The sequence below is a fragment of the Mus musculus genome, chromosome 7 (genome assembly GCF_000001635.26).
Source record: "Mus musculus strain C57BL/6J chromosome 7, GRCm38.p6 C57BL/6J".
Classification (NCBI taxonomy): domain Eukaryota; kingdom Metazoa; phylum Chordata; class Mammalia; order Rodentia; family Muridae; genus Mus; species Mus musculus.
The window spans coordinates 30,796,970-30,816,716 of record NC_000073.6 but is presented as its reverse complement, the minus strand read 5'-3'; positions in this window follow the sequence as shown (position 1 = coordinate 30,816,716).

The following is a 19,747-nucleotide window of genomic DNA, read 5'->3' as shown; positions in this document are numbered from 1 at the left end:
ATGTGGTACGCAGTTGTGATCCCAACACTCCTGGTGCTGTTTCCAGTCAGAGATGGGAAGATCCCCTGGGAGCTCGTGAGTGAGCAACTATCCTGCAGATAGGACAGGAGAGAGCTTGCCTGGACAACATGGAAGATGAGAACACACTCATGCTGCCACACGCACTGGGGCACACCCGTCTCCTAACATCTCAGTGACAAAGGGAGGCACAGCCCTTCCAGTGTTCTCGCTGGGGAACCAAGGAGTTTATTGGGCTTCCTTACAGAGCTAAATTACAAGGGTGTGGGTGCTGCCCCCCCCACCCCCCAGCAAGCTGTCCCTGAAACGTTTTATCCAGCTTACCTACAGTCACATAGATGGAGATTCCCTCTCCTCACCACCATCCCCAACACTCTGCAATATAGTCTGGCCCCTTCCTAAGACCTCACTCAATTAAAGCAGGGTTGCATACAACCAGTGGTAGAGAGAGGCTGGGTACTCAGGCCAGAGTCCCTCCATGAAGGGTATGGACAGTCAGGAAGGCCAGCTGGGATGACCCTTTGACAAGGGTGCTCCTTAAGGAGGCAGTTGCTTGCCACAGAGGTTTGGCCCTTGTAACATCCAGATCGCTACACACAGAGCAAGTGTATAGCATCTAAAAGCATGAAAGTTAACAGCACTGGGAGCTCGCTGATAATATGGATAGAATTAACTGTGAGGCACTGGGATAGAGAAGGGGCTGGAGAAGGTTTCGGTAAAGATCACCAGGTTAGGAGATCAAATCTGAGGCCACAACCCACAATGCCTGCTCTTTGCACCAGAGTGGTCTAGCCATTTGGCCACGTGGCTGGGACATGATAATACCTGTTTTATGGAAGACGCTGTTCAGCGTGGCCCCACAGGGTAAAGCAAAGAGCATGACAAGAAGTCATGTCTCCAGCAGTTCAAACACATTAACTGCCTCAGGAAGACGGTCACTCCCAATTTCCACGAATGTTGGAGGAAGAGACAGCAAACACACACACACATGGACACGGACACGGACACTGAGTAATCAGACTTCCGATAGGCACTGAGCCAGCTAATTGCTGGACCTCCAGCCCTGCCTGCCATCCCTGGGTCTTTAGCAACCACATCCACATTTTGCTAACTGTGAACTATTTTTTGTTGCTAGGACAAAACATAAAAAAGGTCGGTCCCCAGCTCTGGGAAAAAAAAAAAGACAAAAAAAAAAAAAGGAAGCCTTTGGAAGATGGCTCAGTGGTGAGAGTCTTTGCCGTGCAAGCATAAGGATCTGAGTTCGAATCCCCAGCAGATGCATAACATGCCAGGCATGGCTAAGTGTGCTTGAAGGACAGAGGCAAACCAATCCTGAGAGTTCGTTAGCCAGGCAGCCTAACCAAAATGGTGGACTTCTGGTTCAATGAAAGTCAGTCTCTTGGCAATAAGATGGACAGAGGAGGACACCCAAAGTCTTTCTCTGGCCTCTCTGTGTATACACCACACACATACACACACACACACACACACACACACACACACACACACACACACACTCAGAGAAGAGTTTACTTTGGCTCCTGAATTGAGGGAAATAGTCCATCCCAGTGGGGACACAAGGCAGTGGGAGCATGAAGTGGCTGGTCACATGACATCGATAGTCTGGAAGCAGAGAGAGAGATGAATGGTGGAGCTTAGCTAATTCCATTTTTATTCAGCCCTTGATCCTTCAGACCATAGAATGGTGCTCCTCGCCTCCCCTCCCCCACTCACAGTGCGCCTTCTGGAAACACAGACACTCCATGTCAAGTTAACAATGAAATCTTACCATCAGTCACACTAACTATGTACAAAATGGAGTCACTTTGCTCTCAGCAGAGGCCCAAGGAAAATCAAAGAGAGTTAAGTCTGAGATAGTACGGAGGAGCTGTAGACATTCATTCACAAGGAATTAGCATTCATGATCACTCTCAGTATTGTCAGCCCAAGAACTCTGGAAAATAGGGACTTATTTGAGCAACAAGTATGGATCGATTACCCCAGAAATACCTAGTAACTCAAGTGTCAACCAGCCATGGTGGCCTGTACCAGTAGTCCCAGGACTTGGGAGGAAGCCAGGGTAAGGACTTGGATATGGCTCCACGGGTCAAGTGCTTGCTGGGCAAACATGAGGACCTGGCTTTAGATCCCCAGAGCCCACATAACAGCTGGGTGTGGTGGCACACATCTGTAACTCCAGCACCAGAGAAGGGGTCCTGGGGGCATGCTGGCCAGGCTGGCCCAAGCACCAGACCTTAGGTTTAATGAAAGACCACATCTCAAAAACTAATGTGTGTGTGTGGGGGGGGGGGGCTGGAGACTCATGTTAGTGGCAAAGAACATAGACTTCTTTTCCCAGTGCCTACATGGTGGCTCACAAAATCCTGTAACAGCCCCAGGAGATAGAGCCCCCTCTTCTGCTTCTGTAGACACTGCATGCACCTAGTGCAGATTTATACATGCAGACAGAACACCCACATACATAAAAATTAAAGTAAATAATTGTTTAAATTAAAAATAAAACTAATGTGAAGAACCATTGATGAGGTCACCCAGTGTTGACCTCTAGCCTACACATGCACTCACACAAATGAGGGGTTTGTTTCCCTCTACACAGGGACACACACGTGCACATACCTCACACATTAAAAAAATAAAGAGCAAAAGAGAAAGAGGGGGAGTCTGAGAGAGACACAGAGAGAGGCAAAGAGAGAGAGACCAATGGAGACTCACAGAGATAGAGACAGGCAGAAAGACGCCAAGAGACAGAAAGAGAGAGAGAGAATGAGAAAAACACATACATACAGGGAGGGAGGGAGAGGGTGGGGGAGAGGGAGAGGGGGAGGGGAGGGGGAGGGGGGAGAGGGAGGGAGAGAGAGAGAGAGAGAGAGAGAGAGAGAGGGAGAGGGAGAGGGAGAGAGAGAGAATATGCACTTACTAGAATATGCACGCTTAGAGGCACAACACTGAGCCTTGGTTGTCCCCTGCATTACTCTGGGGTTATCTGGGAGCTGTGGCCAGCTGCCACAAGGAAGAATCACACAGCATACATAGCCTAAGAAAAGTCAAAATTCATAACTGGAGTCAAGTTTCTACTGAGTATATTGCTTTCATATCAATTTTGTTTGTTTTTTAAAGATTTATTTATTATATGTGAGTAGTCTGTAGCTGTCTTCAGACACACCAGAAGAGGGCATCAGATCTCATTATGGATGGTTGTGAGCCACCATGTGGTTGCTGCGATTTGAACGCAGGACCTTCGGAAGAGCAGTCAGTGTTCTTTACCTGCTGAGCCATCTCTCCAGCCCCAACACCAATTTTGTAAAGTCTAAAAATATCATTGATTTGGGTCATCTCAGATCCGGGACCTTCATAGAAGCTAGACACTTAGCTGAGGGGATGGAGATCCTGAGGACACAAAAACAAGGCTCCTGTGCTACCTGGAGGCTTCTGTAGTCAGGGAAGAGAGTAATTAAAACCTATTTAAAGGCAGAGAGATGATAGTTTGATGTCTAAGAGAATACACTTACAGAAGATGGAGTTCAGTGCCCCAGCACCCATGTCTGGTGGGCACAGTCACCTGACACTCCAGCTCCAGGGGATCTGACGCCCTCTTCTGGCCTCCTTGAGCACCTGCACACACGTGCGCATATCCACACACAGACACACACAATTAATTAAAAGTAAAATAAAATCTTAAGAAAAAAAAAAGACTCAAGAACCAAAAATAGTTAACAAGTAGGTCTGTGTATTGGGGCTGCAGAGGGGAGGGGAGGTTGGAGGGAAGGAAAGGCCCCAGTTTGCAGCTCTTGTCAGTTTCTGGGTCCTATAAACACTTCACCCCTGGGGCCAGTTTTTGCCAAAGTTAGGAAACTGAGCATGATTTTGTTAAGGGCTGCTGATGAGCAACTCATGCACACTAACCCGGCAATCACACCCCTACAGAGGAAACTTCCTCAATCCCTAGCAACAGGCCGCAGAGGGTCTGGCAGAGGGTTTTCAACACAATAAGCATTAGTTCGGCCTTGCCGCCTGTGCCTCCTCCAAGAGCATCTGGGTGGCTGTAGAATTCTGGGGCTCTGTCTGTATCCCCTTCCCTGCTACAGGATGACAGATGGGTAAACAGAAATATTAGTGCCTGGTTAATGAGTAACACAGACAGCAGCTGCCAGCAGGAAACAGAAGTGGAGGGAGCTGGAGGCAGACCTGCAGGAGTTGGGTAGGGGTGGGGGGGGTGGAGAGGAGAAGTGGGGTATCACTGAGCCCCGGCTTCCCCTTTGAGATGCCACCATACCCCAAGCTCCAAAACCTCTGACCACAGCAGAGTTTGTGTACACAAGATGTGGGCATTTTGGTCCATGTCTGTGGTTGCAGACAGTTGGGGGATGGTAACGGTCCAGAAGAAAGGATATTCCACTGGCTGTGGCCTCCCTGCCTCTCAGCCCCGGGCCTCTGAACGTTTTCCCTCCTTGGCCTTGCTTCTTACCTCCTGGGGTTAAAAAGACTTTTGCCCTGTTTTCTTTTCCTTCTCGTTATTTTCCTATAGTTACAGGAAGTGAGGCCATTTCTCATCTACAAATTGCACATCTAACCAGGAAATTGGGGCAAAGATCGCAGAGCCACCAGTAGCCTGCATCCAGTTACCCACTTGGCAATGGGTGGAGCGTCTGGTCTGCTGAGGCAGAAGACTTGATGGGGGTGGGACACTGTTCCGGACCCTATCAGCTGTGGTCTTGCAGCTTACCCAAGGAGAGGCTATCCTCAGCACCAGGGTAATCTCAAACTCCCTCTCTCTACGCCCTGCCACCCCCTGCCATCTGTCATCCTGAGTGGTGACGAGCCTCAAGGAAACAGCAACTTCAATACACAGGTCCCAAGCTTAGCTGTGTTCACTGTACATGTGTGCTGCTGTGTGCCGTTTCTATGGTGTCATGACAGACACAGGTTCATCCACAAACTCTGGCCAGGGCCAGTACGTGTCAGGTCTGATCTCCATGCTAGCGACCACGCAGTGGATAAAAAGCCTGGGGTCCTTTTTACAGGTGGCTTGCACTCAGTGGGAAGGCAGACAGACAGCAAATACCTCACCTCAGGGGACACGGAGGGGAGGGGCCCAGGAGAAGAAGCTATGATGATCCTTGTGTTAGAAGATGCTATGAGGGCTGGAAAGATGGCTCAGCGAGTAAAAGCACTGACTACTCTTCCAGAGGTCCTGAGTTCAAATCCCAACAACCACATGGTGGCTCACAGCCATCTCAATGAGATCTGACGCCCTCTTCTGGTGTGTCTGAAAACAGCTACAGACTACTTACATATAATAATAAATAAATCTTTTTTAAAAAAGATGATGGTATGATGATTGCTGTTAATGTGTATGCAACCCCCCCCCCCCGAATGAACAAAAGTATGAAGACAAGATTTTTGAAAAAGAGGAGGTGACTTTGGAGGCAAAGGCAGGTGATGGCCTGCGGCGGAGTGGCCTGGGGTGGAGTGGCCTGGGGTGCACTGGAAGATCTTGTCTCAAAAAAAAAAAAAAAAAAAAAAAAAGAAAAGAAAGGAAGGGAGGGAGGGACGGAGGAGAAAGACAAAAGAAGGGGGAAGAGGATATGGACATAGAAGGAAATGCAGGGAAAGAGTCCAGGGAAGGAGGAAAACCTAAAAGCCTGGAGCATACTGTGAGGTCTTGCCACAAAAGCAAGAGAGCAGGAAAACAGACAGAAGACACTCAGAGGGGATGCCGAACACTGTGAAGACAGGAAAAGCGAATCCAAGGTGGGAAATGGCTTCTCTGGGCACAGTGGGCAGCTACTTTTAAACAAGACGGTTGAGAATGATGTGGAAGAATCTCACCAGTGGAGAACCGGAAAAGTTAGGCTCCAAGGAAAGAGTCTAAGACCAACCCGCCGCCGTCTGAGCGAGGTGAGCGAGTGCCTTGTGGGCCGGGCCGAGTATGGCGTTAGATCTGCAACAACCAAGGTGCCAGCGATTGTCAGATGTCAGAGGGTCTCTAAGGATTATGACAACAAGCACGTGAACCACCACACCTGACCTTTCTTGTTAGTTTTAGAAAACATAGGTAAGGACTGGAGAAGTTGCTCAGTGCCTGTTGCTCTCACAGAGGACTTAGGTTCCGTTTCCTGCGCCCACACAGCAGCTCAGAATCACCTGTAGCTCTAACTGCAAGGGGATTCATCGCCCTCTTCTGGCCTTTGAGAGAAACTGCACACACACAGATTCCCTATACTAAGCACACTAACAAGTCAAACTGCTGTGAAATATTACCATCCTTAGCCCTATGCAACATGGCAATTTCCCTCTTTCTAGTGGCAGTCGCTTCTGCTTCTGACTCCTTTGAAGGAAATATTAACTTACCCTATCTTTAAGAAATGTGCTGGCTTTATTATAATTCTTAATATCATCTTAATAGCCATCATTCTTAACTTTTAATATCGGATTTGATCTCTTAGCTACATGCTGGTGATAATGATTTAACTTTTTTTTTTCTTACATAATGAACACGGTGTGGGTGCATGGTCCTTCCAGCCTGCATCTTCCCAATATGTCATAAAAATGTCAGAATGACATCCTGTGTTCACATTATCCTGACTGCATTAGGTCCACTCAGAAGGAAGCACTACAATCAACTGCAGGTCCTTTTTCTGCCCTACACATTTCCCCTTTGTGTTTCTCCCTCCACCCCTAGAATAAACAATTCCCTGGGGTTTTTTGTTTTGTTTCATTTTTGTTTTTTAAGATTTATTTATTTATTTGAGTACACTGTCACTGTCTTCAGACACCAGGAGAGGGCATTGAATCCATTACAGATGGTTGTGAGCCACCATGTGGTTGCTGGGAATTGAGCTCAGGACCTCTGGAAAAGCAGTCAGTGCTCTTGACCGATGAGCCATCTCTCCGGCCCCAATTCCTTGGTTTTTTTATTTGCATCATTTTCTACAGACTTTGCACTAATTTCTTTTTTTTTTTTTTTTTTTTTTTTTTTTGGTTTTTTGAGACAGGGTTTCTCTGTGTAGCCCTGGCTGTCCTGGCACTCACTTTGTAGACCAGGCTGGCCTCGAACTCAGAAATCCGCCTGCCTCTGCCTCCCGAGTGCTGGGATTAAAGGCGTGCGCCACCACGCCCGGCAGACTTTGCACTAATTTCAATCTCTAACTCTTTGGCAGTTGTATAATCTCTCATGGCCTTAGGGATATCACCAAGGTATCAATTTCATATTCTTCATTGTTTTGTTTTGTTTTGTTTTTTAACAGGGCGTCTTAGTTAGGATTCCATTGCTGTGAGGAGACACCATGACCACAGCTACTCTTATAAAGGAAAACATTTGATTGAGGCTGGCTTACAGGTTCAGAGGTTCAGTCCGTTATCATCATGGCAGGAAGAGAGTGACACCAAGCCTGGCTTGAGCATCTGAAACCTCAAAGCCAGTGATGATTCCTCCAACAAGGCCACACCCACTCCAATAGTGTCACTCCCTATAAGCCTATAGCAGGGGTGGGGGGCATTCAAGCAGCCACAGAGGGTCTCACTAAGAAGCCCTGGCTGTCCTGGAGCTCACTATGCAGACCAGGATGGCCTTACACTCACACAAAGATCTGCCTGCTTCTGCCTCCCAAGTCCTGGGACTAAAGGCAAGCACCACCACTATGCCAGCTGGGTATCATATTCTTAAAGACATCTCTAGACCAGCTGGGCAGTGGTGGCACACGCCTTTAATCCCAGCACTCAGGAGGCAGAGGCAGGCGGATTTCTGAGTTCGAGGCCAGCCTGTTCTACAAAGTGAGTTCCAGGACAGCCAGGGCTATACAGAGAAACCCTGTCTCAAAAAAAAAAAAAAAAAAAAACCCACGTGCCAGAAGGAAAGAAACCAAGTCGAGTATGTTGTCTTCAGGTGACACATACCCCCTCCCCACACATCCACAAATACATAAAAATGAAAAATATTTAAACCAAAAAATAAATAAATAAATAAGTGTGGTAGTTGACAGGATTCAGTTCCTGATAGCTAAGTTGATCACTTTTGTAAGCTGATGACAAGTGCCCGGAGAGATCTACTCAGAGAAAGAATGCTTGGCATTTCAGCCCATCACATGAAGGACAGCATGGTGGACAGCTCAGGTCTGCCCACAGGCATGGGAGAGCGAAGTGGACCACAGCTTAGGGCCAGGCCTGAGCTATTTATTTCTGATACTCAAGCCCCACCTCCTTCTAGCACCAGAACCTCCCCAAACTGTGCCACCCACAGGGGAACAAGCATCACAATACGGGGAGCCATCTCAAGCTGCAACAGCAGGCCCTGCGACCCTGCCAGCTGTGGGGTAAAGGGCCCCCTCACTTCCTAACCATGGGGGCCTCTGTGTGAGGCAGGTGATGTCCACCAACGTGAATAAGCATGAAGGCAAGAATGAAGCCGGGCAATGGTGGCAAACACCTCTAATCCCAGCACTCAGGAGGCAGAGGCAGACGGAGCTCTAAATTTGAGGCCAGCCTGGTCTATGGAGCAAGTTCTAGGACAGCCAAGGCTATACAGAGAAACCCTGTCTCAAAAACAAAACAAAAACAAGCAAAAAAAGCAAGCTTGGCAGAGAGGGAGGTGGTGTGGTCTCCCCACACACCTTTCTAAATGCTTTTCTGTAGTCTTTTCTTAGCCCATTCTTGAAGGGTGTTAATGGCACCAGTGAGACCCTCTGGGCATCTTCTACAACATTGCAGGGTAAATGGAGGCTATAAACCTGAGAATTAGGCTTCCACATAGCATGATTTGACCGAACTGTGGAGATGGGGAAGCTCTGATGTGCTTGAGATTTTTCTTCTTGGGCCAATCAATTTTTCCAAAAAAAAAAAAAAAAAAAAAAGAACCCTTGAATTTGCTATGGGGGAAAGTTGGGCTTCTAACAACTAGGAGTCAAAACACTAACAAACAAACAAACAAAAACAACCCAGGAGCGTCAATATCCAGCTTTCTCCCCACCCCCTCCCTACTCACATGACACGCCCCCTTCCAACTGTTCCACAGCCAGCTGTGCCGCCCTCCGTTGCTTGGTGCGAGCAATCAGCCTCACATCCCACAAAGCGGGGAGAGTTCTGTGTGTCTGGATGCCTGGACTGGCCCGTTTTAACTGTCAACTTGACAACGTACAATTACTTAAGAAGTGAGCCTCTGGGCTGGAGAGGTGGTTCAGCGGTTAAGAGCACTGACTGCTCTTCCAGAGGTCTTGTGTTCAATTCCCAGCAACCATATGGCGGCTCACAACCATCTGTAATGGGATCCGACGCCCTGTTCTGGTGTGTCTGAAGATAGCTACAGTAAATCTTGGGAGGAAGAGGAGGAGGAGAAGGAGGAGGAGGAGGAGGAGGAGGAGGAGGAGGAGGAGGAGGAGGAGGAGGAGTGAGTGGAGGAGTTAGCTAGATCATGGTGGCCTGTGGGCGTGTCTGCAGTGGGAGCGACTCTATTGATTGATGATTGGCCCAGACCTCGGTAGGCTAAACCATCTCAGGGTTGAGCCTTGAACTGCATAAAAGTGAAAAGATACTGAGATACCCCAGTTCACCTTCTGTTGTAATAAAGTCATGACCAAAAGCAACATGGGGAGGAAAGGATTCATTCACAATTTACAGCACATCATTTGGAAAGTCAGGGCAGGAACCTGGAGGCAGGAGCTGAGGCTGAGCCCATGGAGGAATATGGCTTTCTGGCTTGCTCCCCATATCTTCCTCAGCCTGCCTTCTTATACCCCTTGGACTACCAGCCCAGGGTGACCCCGCCCACAGTAGACTGGTCCTCCAGCACCAATTAGCAATTTTAAAAAAGAGTCTACCAGATGTGGCACTGGTTCAGTCTGATGGAGGCAATTCCTCAGGTGAGGCCCCCTCTTCCCAGGCTGACTCTGGGAAGTTGACCTCAGAAGCTGACCATGATATAAGCATAAGCAAAGATGTGTGGTCTGTCTTTGCTGTGGATTGAATGTGCTCAGCTGCTTCAGTTCCTGCCTTGACTTCCCTAAAATGATGGGCTGTACCTTAGATTTCCACGCCAAACAAACCCTCTCCTCTCCTATGCGGTTTAACAGACATGGAGCTTGAGTAATGTGTTACCTTTGTGTCATTGTTGCTCGGATGGGAGCCGTGTCCTGGTTACCACCCTTAAATCTCATCTCTTTTTTTTCCCTGTTTATTTATTCATTCATTCATCTATTCATTCATTCACTTTACATACTGATTGCAGCCCTCTCCGCCCAGTCCCCGCCTCACGCAGGCCCTCCTCCATCCCCTTCTCCTCTGGAAAGAGGTAGGACCCCCTGGGTACCAACCCACTCTGGCTTATTAAGTCACTGCAGGACCAGGCACAGCCTCTCCCACTGAGGCCAGACAAGGCAGCCTAGTTAGGGGAACAGGATCCACAGGCAACAGTCATGGTAAGCCCCGGCTCCAGTTGTTGGGGAACCTGTATGAACACCAAGCTGCATAGCTACCTATGTGCAGGGTTAGGGGGAGGTCCATCTCTAATAGAACCACTTCCTCAAGCCAAGTTAATGCCTACTAAACCCTCTGCACGGTTCCCAAACAGCGCCCCCTGCTGGGCATTGGGTGTTCGACGCCATGAGTACACCTGGCATACAAACCACAGCTGATTGTCTAGAGACTCCATGGCCACAGCCAGCTCCCGGGCCTCCTGTGGAATTCACAGTGGCCTCTTGGTCAGTGCTTGGCTTTTCCCACTATTAGCTTACAGTCCAAGGGTCTCTAGTCAGCCATGCCCATTACCAGTTACCGCTCAGTCAGAAGTTTTCCAGCTTCCAGCTTTCCCGTGCTGCGTATCTTCTTACATCCTCCCTCAATTTATGAGTACCTATTTCTAAGCAGTTTACTGTCATTAGATGCCAGTTTCAGGGGCTGAAGAGATGGCTCAGTGGTTAAGAGCACTGATTGTTCTTCCAAAGGTCCTGAGTTCAAATCCCAGAAACCACATGGTGGCTCACAATCATCCATAATGAGAGCTGATGCCCTCTTCTGGTGTGTCTGAAGACAGCTACAGTGTACTTACATATAATTATAAATAAATCTTAAAAAAAAAAAAAGAACAAGTCCTAGGTTCTGGTTTCAGGGGCAATGAAAGGAAATACATGGGGCTGGAGAGATGTCACATCATCTTAGAGGGCTTGCTGCTCTGGCAGAGGACCAAGTTCAAGAGAGGACCAAGTTCAGCTCCCAGGCCCCACATCAGACAACTCACAACTGCCTGTAACTCCAGCTGCAGGGGATCTAGCACCCCTTCTGGCCAGTGCAGTCACCTACACACATGTGGCAAATACTCAGGCAACATGGAGAGACACAAACATAAAAAATAGACCTATAAAAATGAATCATGCATTGAATATAATTTTTATAATAATTTTATTATACTTTATTTATTGTGGGGTGATACATGCTACAGAGTACAAGGTGGGGTGGGGGTCACCATGTCTTGAAGAGGTAGGATGTGTGGCCTTGTTGGAAGGGGTATGGAGAGTTTAAGGACATTTGGAGTCTCTCTACCTAGTTCTAGCCCTCAGCATCCTGCTTCTCCCAGATGGACTCGTAGTCCTCAGAAACCGTAAGCCCAAATAAACCCTGGCTTCTCTAAGTCACCCCCACCAGAAAAGCAACATACTACAGACACTGTTCTGGGCTGGCCAGAGTCAGTCAGGCCCTCTGCCAGTCACTCATCCCCAAAGCTCTGAGAGACCCTCCTCCACACCTTACCAAGAGTGGCATGGGGTTGAGCTTGTTGGCTGTGTTCTAAAAAGTTCCTTCTTTCTATGTTTATCGTGTATCTCTGTGAACTGAGCTCAGCTCTGAGAAGAAAAAGCCACACCCGTCTTAAAGACTGGTTAGAACTTCCTGTGGAGGTTGTGGAGGGTTGGAATGTTGCAGACCCAGAGCCAAATTATGGGCTATCTCTACCTTTAAAAGCCACTCGTTGCCCAACTCTGCCAGATGTAATATCCTTTGTGCTGCGTGACACTTAGTATATAGTTCTGGCTGGTCTAGATTTATAGCCCAGACTAGCCTCCAAGTCAGAGTTCCACCTGCTTCGCTGTCCCTCGTGCTGGGATTAAAGGCTCATGCCACCATGCCTGGCCAAGTCTTAACATGTCTGTGCCTATGAAGTGAGACCTTTTGCAATGTAACTTAGCAGATCCCTGGCTTCTGCCAGGTTAAGAATGCCTCCAGACAGTATCTTAGGCCCACAACACAGGGCGTCTCTGTGTTGCTACCCTGCCTACCTGACACTTCCAGCAATATATTCAATAGCTATCTTGATTTATGACTTTCTTTAGTTATGTAACTGAAAAAGCTGTGACCGCATTGGACCATGGAATCTGGGGCAAGCTAGATCTGTGTTTCTAGGCCACAGCCATTGCTAAGCTCACTTCCTTAAGGGGGCAGGGTGTGTGTATCCACCCTTCCAGCAGGGCTCCAGGAGGCACTCGGCTCTTCCCACGGAAGCAGTCTGTAGAGGATGTTTGCACAGCTTTCCACACCCGTCACTGGGCTAAGAGTCTTCAATGAAGCCCGGCACTGCCCCAGCCACCAGTGAAAGCTGTTCTCCAGCCTTTAGTTCTCCAATTGTCATATCAACAGGTGTTTTCAGAGAGAGAGAGAGAGAGAGAGAGAGAGAGAGGAAATTAACACTAATCATATAGAACCCAGTGTGTCCTGAGGTGCCACTTCAGAATGTATTTGATAAAGAGCTGTTTAGAAGTGGGGAGTGATGCTGTAGTTGGGAGGTTAAAGCAGGAGGCAAGAAAATTCAAGGCTAACCTGAGCCACATAAGAAAGCTCTGACTCTATTTATAGTGTGAGTGTGATGTGTGTTCATGCCTGTCTGTCTCCTCTTCTGGTCGTCAAAGAAGTCTTTCTTTTTTTAAGATTTTTTTTCTTTTTTGCTGGTGGGGGTGGGGGGGGGTGCTGGAGAGATGGCTCAGAAGTTAAGAGCACTGTCTGCTCTTCCAGAGGACCCTGAGTTCAATTCACAGCAACCATATGGTGGCTCACAACCATCTGTAATGGGATCTCATGCCCTCTTCTGGTTTATCTGCAGCACTCAGGTACATAAAATACATAAATAAATCTTTTTTTAAAAGTTTTTTTTTTTAACTGTACATGAGTCTTTGCCTGCATGTATGTCTGTGTACCACACACATGCAGTTTCCAAAGAGACCAGAAGAGGGTGTCAGATCCCTGGAACTGGAGTTACAGAGGTTGTGAGCTGTCATATGGGTGCTGGAAACCAGGTCCGTCCTGTCTCTTGCGAGAGCAGCTGATGCACTTAGCCACTGAGCCATCTCTCCAGGCCCTGGTGCTCTTTACATTTTTGTTATAAGGTAAGAACAGTGGTGCTTCCTACCACACCCAGCAGCACCCGGAGGCTGAGGAAGGAATGATACATTTGAGGCCAACCTGGCTATATAGATTGTTCCAGAACACCCTTGGCTGCACAGCTACATCCTGTCTCAAAATAATGTATATCAAAACTTTAGGGGCTGGTGAGATGGCTCAGTGGGTAAGAGCACCCGACTGCTCTTCCGAAGGTCCAGAGTTCAAATCCCAGCAACCACATGGTGGCTCACAACCATCCGTAACAAGATCTGACTCCCTCTTCTGGTGTGTCTGAAGACAGCTACAGTGTACTTACATATAATAATAAATAAAAATCTTTAAAAAAAAACTTTAATTTTTGAAAATTTAAAATACACAAATGTTAGACTACGGTGTGGCGAGCCTTTGTGTATCTGCCATACAGCTTCCATAATTAGCAACTTAGCTCAGTGTCTTCACCATTCCAGATGATTATGACACAAATCAGTTTGTCACTAGATCTGTAAGTTGTATTATTATAAACTCTTAAGGTTAAAGACATTTTAAAACTATAATAACTCTTAAAATTAATAATATCACTGTGTGTGTATGTGTGTGTGTCTGTCTGTCTATGTGTCTGTGTGTCTGTGTATATGTATATGCTATAGGAGAGTCAACCCAGGCCCACCCACATACAGGATAGGTGCTCTATCACTGAGCCACATCCCAGCCCCTCACTGGGGGATTCTAGGCAGGGGCTCTACCACTGAGTCACACCCCTGCCTCTCACTGGAGGATTCTAGGCAGGGGCTCTACCACTGAGTCACACCCCCAGCCCCCTCAGACTTAAGCTGCTAAAGCCTCTAAGCTGCACATTCTTAGACTTTGACATATGCCCGAAATACTTGTGAGCCTGAGTACATAGCACACATGCACACAAGCACATGCTCGTAATTATAAATAAAAATTGTCTCATATGGAGGTTCACAAGAGGCATGATGTCAAATACACGGTGGGAACAGGCAATTCTGCAAGGCTAATAATCTAGAAATGATTTTTAATGAAATCAAAGGTAGTTTGCAGCTGGGTGGTAGTGGCAAATGCCTACAATCCTAGTACTTGGGAGGCAGAGACAGGTAGCTCTCTCTGGGTTCCAGGCTAGCCTGGTCTATAGAGTGAGTTCCAGGACAGCTACAGTGTACTCTAATATATAAAATAAATAAGCCTGGGGAAAAAAAGGTACAGAAGATCTTTATGCAATTGAATGTTCTTATTGATTTTTATAGACCAAAGCCAAGAGGAAGATGGATCAGTGATGGACTAGTAGCCCTGAATAGGACTGTTACTTAGTTACAAAGACCTCTTACCTTTGATTGAAGCTTAAACCCTTTGTTAGGACCCTGAGTGTGGACTTGAGTGTGGGTCACTGTGAGGTAAAATAAGGTAGAAAAAGTCTCTCTCTCTCTCTCTCTCTCTCTCTCTCTCTCACACACACACACACACACACATACACTCGATGAAGACTGGAACAAACCAAACTGCTTGTAAAATGGAGCCCCTCGGGGCAAGAAACAGTCTGAAAGACTCCCATGTTACGACACATGGGCTCATTTAGGGCAGGGCACTGCCTGATCTCAGCACACCACTGAGTCCAGCAAGGTCACACAGCACATAAAAGTGCTTGTCACACAAAACTGACAACTTGCTTTGATCTCTGATGCTGGCATTGGGAAGAGAAAGCCGGTCCCCAAAGCTCCAGAGCTGTCCTCTTGACCGTACATGCACACTATGATGCTCTCCAATGCACACGTGCACACAGAACTCCTGAAGGACCTGCGGCTTTTTGTAATCCTAAAGCGTACAGCTTGAGCGGCTATCCTTGGGGTGTCTTAGGATGCTAACAAGACAAGGGTGCGTGACATTGTATGTAGAACGGCATGCAGTGGTGAGCTAGTGAGCAAGAACTCTCAGCCATGCAAAAGCCAGAAAGTCTTCAGGATGTGATGCAACGGCTCTGTCTTTACCTTTGAGCTGCTGAGCTTTCTCCCTGTTCTGCAGGCCTTCTCCCTGGGAACTGACTGCATCATTTGCTAATACACCGTTCTTCCTTTTGAAATATCCGCTTGTCTTTGTCGGAGTCCTTTGCAATTGGCACATTAAACCCTCCTAGTGAGGACTCACTCCAAGCACTCAAAGATTATTAATAAGGAAAAAATTCTTTAATAATAGCCATGTGGCTGGTTCTCACTAATGCCCAAAGAGGAACCACCCCCGATAGAAAGTTGTTACCATTTATATAGGCATCTGCAGGTGGCTTTTTTTAAGTCCCCACCCCAAGTTATGATCTGAACAATTAGGCAGGGATCCTTTAAAATATATTATTATTATTATTATTATTATTATTATTATTATTAGATGTATATGGATGTTTTGCCTGTATGTATGTCAGTGCATCATGTGCATGCAGTACTTGGGGAGGCCAGAAGAGGGCACCAGATCTCTGAAACTGGAATTACAGATGGTTGTGAGCAGCCATAAGGTGCTGAGAACTGAACCTGGGTCCTCTGCAAGAGCATCATCCAGTGCTTTTAACCATTGAGCTATTTCTTCAGCCCCAACTAGACAGATTTTACTGAAGCCAAAAATACAAGGTTTTTGTTTGTTGTCACAAGTGGGCAAATAGGAGGAGTCACAGGACAGAGGCCTGTCGCCGTTACCTTTGACACAGACCAGAACTGTTTTTCCAGGCAGCGGCTAGCCTGGCAGATTTATGCTTTTCCTGATAAGAGGATTAATGAGCATCCTTGTCAAGCAAATCTCAAAAGAAACATACTCTCAGTGAAGCTAAGCTCTAGCTATGGTAGGACTCCAGGCCTCTGTTCCCTAACTTAGAGTTTCTAAGAAGGCTGGTTAGCACATGGCTTATTTTGAGTTGGATCTGAGGCAGAGCCTCAGCCCCCCTTCAGCTTGTAATTTACTATTTCTTAAGCAAGTGAATTAGTAAATCCTCTATGACATTGACTTACCAGGTTTATTTTTTTTTCCTTCTCTCTATCCTGGCACATAAGAAACTGGAACCCCCCTATGCCTTTAGAGCTGTTAAGGCCAGAGTGTCCGCCCTTGGCAGCTCTAAGGAGCTGGGCTCAGCCACAGTCAAGAAGCCAACTAAATAGATGAGTAACAGAAATTGCAGTAAAAATTTCTGGTTTCTTTGGAGACTCAGTTGTGCCGTGTGATGTTTTTCTGGAAACTGTCTTATGAGAGGATGTTTTTTCTGAAGCAGACACATGGTGTATTTCTGGAACCTGTCTGGGAAAAGGGCATGTGATGTTTTGCTAGCGCAGACACGTGAGAGAACTCATGATGTTAGGAAAGGGTATAAATATAACCCAACAGACAGTGGTCGAGGCTGTGACATTGGCTCACCTTGCCACTCTTTGCTGATCATCTTTTGTCGTGACTTCATAGAGAGAGAGAAACGTACCATTTGTGTGATGTTCTGGCAGCTTCCTCCCGCTTCTGCGAGTACCCGGGCTGATTGTCAGACCCTCTCCGTTTCTCCTGCCATTGCTGATTTGTGAGTGGTGTTTGCAAGTGGATTGAGCTACCACTGCTGCTGATTCGTGTGAACTGACAAGGGAAACAGAATCACCCGAAAAGAACTATCTCTAAACAGCCCACATCCTCCTTTGCCCTCCTAACCGCTCCTTTCCACTGCCTCTGGTGGGTGGTGGGCTAGAAGGGAGGTTAAAGCATTTAAGCACACTTATTAAAGTAGGTTTTGAAACATCTAAGCCTACAATAATTAGAAGTGGAGAAAGATTTATTCAACATGGCTGCCTTGAGAGGAAGAGAAACTGAAAAAGCCCAGTATAATCCTCTGTCCCGGTCTACCTTAGGGGTCTGACCTGAGGGCAAGGGATGCTTGTTTGTTTGTTTGTTCTGTGTTTTTTGTTGTTTTGTTTTTCCAAGACAGAGTTTCTGTGTATAACCACCCTAGCTGTCCTAGAACTTGCTCTGTAAAACAGGCTGATCTCAAACTCACAGAGATCTGCCTGCCTCTGACTCCCAAGTGCTGGGAGGCGCTGGCCACCATGCCCAGTGAGGTCAAGGCTTGAGAAGAGAGTCATTCTCTGCTCTCTCTTGCAAAGTGTGCTGACAACTGTGTGGAGTCTCTCCAGGAGACAAGCTCCTCCTCTGGCAGCCCCGGTTTTTTCCTTCTAGCAGGAGGCTCCTGGGAAAATGGGGGCTTCTTGTGAACCAGCTTTCCAACAGCTTGATAACTGAAGGGAGGGTCCCAGGCGTCCCTCTTTAGAGCACATTCAGGCCTGCTACATCTGGACAGTTACATCCTCAGATGCCCACCAAACCCCGATTTCCACTGATATCTCTCATGGACCAGCCAGGAAACAAGATCATCACTTCTGATTTCTGAAACATTCAGCTCTGGGGGCACCTGGAAGGAATCACTCCCATTTGCAGGCACAGATCGGGCTATTACACACTATCACGGGGCCTGCTGCTGGAAACTCCGACAGCAGGATAATCTGATCAGGAGCTGAGGTTAGAAATGAGCTCTCAGCAGATAGATGCAAGAAGCTCAAGCACCAGGACTCGACAGCATCTCTGCCTGGCCGGCGGTGATCACAGCTCCCTGGAGAGGGCTGATAACTTCAGCCTGGCTGGAATTTCTGTCTCTCCCCTAATGGCTTTCCTCCCTTAGCAGCTGCTCCTTGGCTTTGTCTCCTAAGTCAGTCTCTCATCACCCACAGGGCCAGTGAGCTGGGGTTCAAGGCAGGGAGGGTACCATTTGGTTTCTTGGGAAACTTGGGGGTGTCTTTGAGCTCTACAGCGGCCTCAGATAGGCTCAGACTCCAGAGTGAGGGTGCAGTGGTCACACAAAGCCTTCCAGAGTCAGTAGCCTCTTGGTTTTTGTCCCATAATTTGAAGAAGAAAATGTACAGACCACAGTGAGTGAGTTTTAGGGGGAAATGTATTTAGATTCATGGGTGGGAGCTTAAGAGACAGCGGGAGCCAAGGTCCTATGGGACACAAATAGGTCCCAGGAAATTGGCTTCTGTTGAGGTGTGATCGGGGAGCTTTTGTTTTTAAAACTGTATTTGTTTTGATTTTATGTGTATTTTGCCTGCATAAAGGTCTGGGTAGTACAGGAGTACATACCTGCAGAGGCCAGAAGAAGGGTTAGGACGCTTTGGAAGTGGCATTGCAGAGAACTGTGAGCCACCATGTAGGTCCTGGGAACTGAGTAACACGTGTGTGGGGGCTTTCTATTATCTATCCATCTACTTACCTACCTATCTCTCTACCTATCTACCATCTATCTACCTAATTATCTATCTATCTATCTATCTATCTATCTATCTATCTATCTATCTATCTATCTATCTAATGTGTCTATGTATTTATCTACCTATCTATCTTTTCTTTTCTTTTCTTTTCTTTTCTTTTCTTTTCTTTTCTTTTCTTTTCTTTAGACAGGGGTGCACTACCACCCCTAGCCCTGGGTTGAGTTTTTATTACTTTTACTACTCAGGGTCTACTCAAGTGATTAGGTTAGGCTTTCTGTCAATGGAAATTTAAGTTATCTACTTTGGTTCTATCAAGAGCTATCTCTGTGGAAATACACATTTTGGATTCAGAATTGATTGATGCTACTCAGGGAATAGATCAGCAGCCTAACATAAGAATGAGGAAGAAAACAAAAACAAAATTAAAAAAGAAACTATGAATCTCAACAACAACAAAACAAAAACAGGCCAGCGGCTGGAGAGATGGTTTTGCAGCTAAGAGCACTAACTGCCCTTACAGAAGACCTGGGTTTGGTTCCCAGCACCCGTAAGGAAGCTCACAACCATCTGTAACTCTAGTTCTAGAGGATCTGACGCCCTCTTCTGGTCTCCACAGGTACTGCACACACATGGTACGCAGACACCTGGGAAACTCTCCGGGTTGGTAACTACTGTCCTGATCTGTGTCTTTTTTTTTTCTTTTCTTTTTTTTTTTAGAATTTTTTTTATTAGGAATTTTCCTCGTTTACATTTTCAATGCTATCCCAAAGGTCCCCCATACCCACCCCCCCAACCCCCTACCCACCCACTCCCCCTTTTTGGCCCTGGCGTTCCCCTGTACTGGGGCATATAAAGTTTGCAAGTCCAATGGGCCTCTCTTTGCAGTGATGGCCGACTAGGCCATCTCTGATCTGTGTCTTAACTCTCCTTCTTTTTCTGGTTCCAAGCTTCAATGCAGATTCATCAGGAGGACTTGTTAAAACAGATTGCTGAGCCCCACCCTGAGTTTCCAATTTAGTGGATCTGGGATGGAGCCAATGGAATTAAATTTCTTGCAGTTCCCA